Below are 4110 nucleotides of genomic sequence, written 5' to 3' on the forward strand. Positions count from 1 at the left end.
ACAATAAAAAATAAAAAATTTATAATGTTGACACAGAGTCTCCTTAAGTGACTAAGTTGCCCAGGCTGCACTCAAACTTGTGATCCTCTAGACTCAGCTTCTGAGAGTGCTGGTATTTTAGTTGTTTGCCACCATGCACAGTTGGTTTAGTTCTTTTTTTTTGGTTCTGGGGATCTAACTCGGCTCCTTGTTCTTGCACAGGAGGTGATGAAACCACTGAGCTAAATTCCCGTCCCTGGTTTAGTTCTTCATGTGATAATAACAATATATCCTCTGCATGTTTTTCAAGGATGAGTTATACTGTTGATATTCAACTATTTTTGCTTATAATCACATAGAAAAACCCTTTTGTGATCTACATGCTCAGATCTATCAGTTTTTCCTCATTTGAGGTGTTAGTTAGCTTTCTGTTAGTATAGCAAATACTTGAGATCAATTTACTTACAAAGAGAAAATGTTTAGTTTGGTTTACAATTTTGAAGGTTTTTGTGTGCAGTCACTCTGACCCAGTTGCTTTTACGTCACTGATGGGGCATAGTACATGGCCAGGGTTTGTGGTGGAGGAAACTCCAGCTTAAGGTGGCTGGGAAAGAGAGAGAAAAAGGAGAATGGGCAGGTTCACACAATCCCTTCAGGCTTATGCCCTCAGTGACCTAATTCCTTCCATGAGGCTCCCTCTCACAGAAGTTCTACCTCTGAACAGTACCACAGGCCAGGGAGCAAGCCATCAACATATGGGCCACAGGGTCACGTAAAGTCTATGATGTGATAGAGGTTATACGTAAACTACCAGTGTTCATTACAAAAGATCTATTGAAAATACAGCTAATAAATTTACTATCACAAATGCCTCATTTATCTTCTTCAAAAATAATTTCAGAAAAATAAGTACATCATTCTATAGCACATTTCTGTCATTATATCTAGTCTCTGTGGTCTTAATTTTTGCTTTTACTGCAAACTAAGACTGAAATTCATTTATTGTTATATCATTGAGCTTATTTTTATTACAAAATTGTTCATATAACTGCTCATGTAAATACCTCTGAGAGATGGTTATAGTAACCACTAATTTCAAAGGAAGCCTCTTCAGTGTTTTATAAATATAATATACCATAGTGGAAGATGAAAATTATAAGCAGGTCTATAGAGACTTTTTATTATGAGGTTATATCTTCAAGTGTTTCTGATAATTTGCCTTATATACTGAAGCCTTATCAGGAAAATTGAATCCTGAATCTAAAGCTCATTATTTAAGAAGTGTTTGTCATTTTAACTTCTTTTGAGTTTTTTGTTCAACTTCAAATTTTGATTTTTGTCTAGTATTCAAAACATACTTAAATGCATGTGTAGATAAAAACATAATACACTTGCATAAAATTCTACCAAGAATGGAACTGCACATGTATACACACATAAATCTTGGCTCTAGTTTATATAAATTGCTTCCTTAAGAGCCAGATTTTTTCATGGAATATTTCACACAATTCTCATTATTCAGAAAGTATGAGTTTTACAACACAGGAAAATAAAACACGTAACCTTTTTTATCAATAGTCAATATAATATTTTCACTTAAAATAGTTTCTATTTACAATGCACATGCGGGACTAGGGCACTGGCCAGCAGGCGAGCAGAGCCGTGCCTCGGAGGCAAGGCTAGGCCTAGCCCGGGAGTGCCCGGGAAGTAGCCGCCCACCCTGCCCATGCCACAGAGCCTGGCCGCGGTCGGAGCCGGAGCCGGAGCCTGGGGAGGCGGAAGGGGCCCAGAGCGCAGCCCGTGGCCCCTGCGCGGAGCCAGGCCCGCCGCTGCCCCTGTGGCCCCCCCCGCCCAGCAGCATGCAGCCCCGGCTGCGAAGGTGACACTTCTGGGCCTGAGAAGCTGTCGTCTCCACCACGAATGAGCAAGAGGCATTGGACTCGATCATGAAGGATCTGATGGCTCTCCAGATGAGCCGACATCCCCGGGTGTCTGGATATGAGGCCTTGAAGAACAAGGACAGGAGTCACCCAAATAGGCAGAAAAAACACAGCAGCAGCCGCTCAGCCCTTCTGAACAGACCCACAATAACAACAAGCTCATGTGTGGGGGCCAGTGAAAAAAAGAAAATTTTGAGTGACGTCAGAATCAAGTTTGAGCACAACGGGGAGAGACGAATTATAGCGTTCAGTCAGCCTGTGAGATACGAAGATGTGGACCACAAGGTGGGAACCTCTTGATGTACGTTACATGAACAATGAGCTCTCCATCCTGCTGAAAAACCAAGATGCTCTGGATAAAGCAATTGACATTTTGGACAGAAGCTCAAGCATGAAAAGCCTTAGGACATTGCTGCTGTCCCAGGACAGAAACCATACCAGTTCCTCTCCCGACTCTGGGGTGTCCAGGCAGGTGTGGGTCAAGGCTTCCCAGTTCGCAGGGGATATAAATACCAACCCCCCGAGCCCAGAAGCAGGTACCTCTCTGTCAGCTCCCAGAACCCTGGCCGAAGCTTGCCTCCCTCTCGCTATGTGCCTGAGAGTACCAGCACATTGCCTGGCAGGGATCCTACACCAGCATCAACAGTGAAGGGGAATTCATCCCAGAGACCAGCAAGCAGTGCATGCTGGATCCCCTGAGCAGTGCTGAAAATTCCTTGTCGGCAAGCTGCCAGTCCTTGGACAGGTCAGCAGACAGTCTATCCTTCCGGAAATCATGAATGCCCCGAGCCCAGAGCTTCCCAGACAATAGACAGGGATATTTAGATGGAAAGAAACCCAGCTCTATGACAAAGGGATAAAAGGTTGAACCTATCCCTGCTAGGGTCTATTTGTGCTATGATGTGGACACAGGAGATGAACTTGCTTCCAAGCAGGTCCAGTTTGACCTAGACAGTCCTGAGACAAGCAAGGAGGTAGAGCTCTGGAGTGTGAGATCCAGTTGCTGAAGAACCTGCAGCACAAGCGTATAGTGCAGTTACTACGGCTGCCTGAGGGACCCTGCCAAGAAGACTCTAACCATCCTCATGGAGTACATGCCAGGGGGCTCACTGAAAGACCAGTTGAAGGCCTATGGAGCTGACAGAGTGTGACTTGCAAGTACATGCGGCAGATCCTGGAGGACATGTCTTACCTGCACAGCAACATGATTGTTCACTGGTACATAAAGGGAGCCAACATCCTCTGAGACTCTGCTGGGAATGTGAAGCTAGGGGACTTTGGGGCCAGCAAACACCTCCAGACCATCTGCATGTCAGGAACAGGCATGCGCTGTCATCGGCATACCCTACTGGATGAGCCCAGAGTTGATTAGTGGTGAGGGATATGGAAGGAAGGCAGATGTGTGGAGCCTGGGTTGCACTGTGGTGGAGATGCTGACAGAGAAACCACCATGGGCAGAGTATGAAGCAATGGCCACCATTTTCAAGATTGCCACTCAGCCCACCAACCCTCAGCTGCTTTCTCATATCTCTAAACATGGCCAGGACTTCCTGAAATGCAGTTTTGTGGAGGCTCATCAAAGACGTTCAGCTGAGGAGTTGCTCACACACCACTCTGCACAGCTCGTGTACTGAGCTTTCAAGGCCATGCTGCTGCTGGCCACCCTGCTGCAGGGCTCAACAAAGTCACTGCTTCTCCCAGGCAAGGGTGTAGACCATGGAGCTGCAGTCCAGCCAGCATTTACCTGTGCTCCTTCTGCCATTGGAGCTCAGAGCCAGATGGGATACCTGCAGCCTCAAGGACTGGGAGATCCCAGTCTGCCAGACCTAAGAGCTCAGCATCCTAAGTTCAGCGTGGGGAGGAAGGGCTGGAACAGTGTGCACCGCAGCTGTGGGCCCAACCCTTGGGATGTCCTGACACTGCAGTCCATGCTGAGGCCCAGAGAGCCTGGGGCCCAGGACTGACACAAGGGTTTGAATAGTGTTATTTTCATTTAGAGTGTTATTGTTTCTCCTCCCAGTGTCTGGAGACCACCAGAGCATCTGTGGGCTAAAGGAGCCCATTCAAGCCTAAGGTAAAGCCCAGCATCCCCCAACCAGTGGAAGGCAGAGGCCCAGGCCACCCTCTCCTATAGAGACCCAGGTCAGCTTTGTGAGTCCTTATTCTTTACCAAAGATGAAGCAAATGTTAT

The 4110-nt window shown here is 46.6% G+C and overlaps 1 pseudogene; it reads left to right on the forward strand.

Moving 5' to 3' along the window:
- Window positions 1-1705: 1705 nt before the first annotated feature.
- On the forward strand, window positions 1706-3553 carry LOC101709775 (mitogen-activated protein kinase kinase kinase 3 pseudogene; annotated as a pseudogene).
- The last annotated feature ends 557 nt before the right edge of the window (window positions 3554-4110 follow it).

The sequence above is a fragment of the Heterocephalus glaber genome, unplaced genomic scaffold (genome assembly GCF_053883595.1).
Source record: "Heterocephalus glaber isolate CG9 unplaced genomic scaffold, H.glaber_assembly_v1.0 deba00000347, whole genome shotgun sequence".
NCBI classification, from domain to species: domain Eukaryota; kingdom Metazoa; phylum Chordata; class Mammalia; order Rodentia; family Bathyergidae; genus Heterocephalus; species Heterocephalus glaber.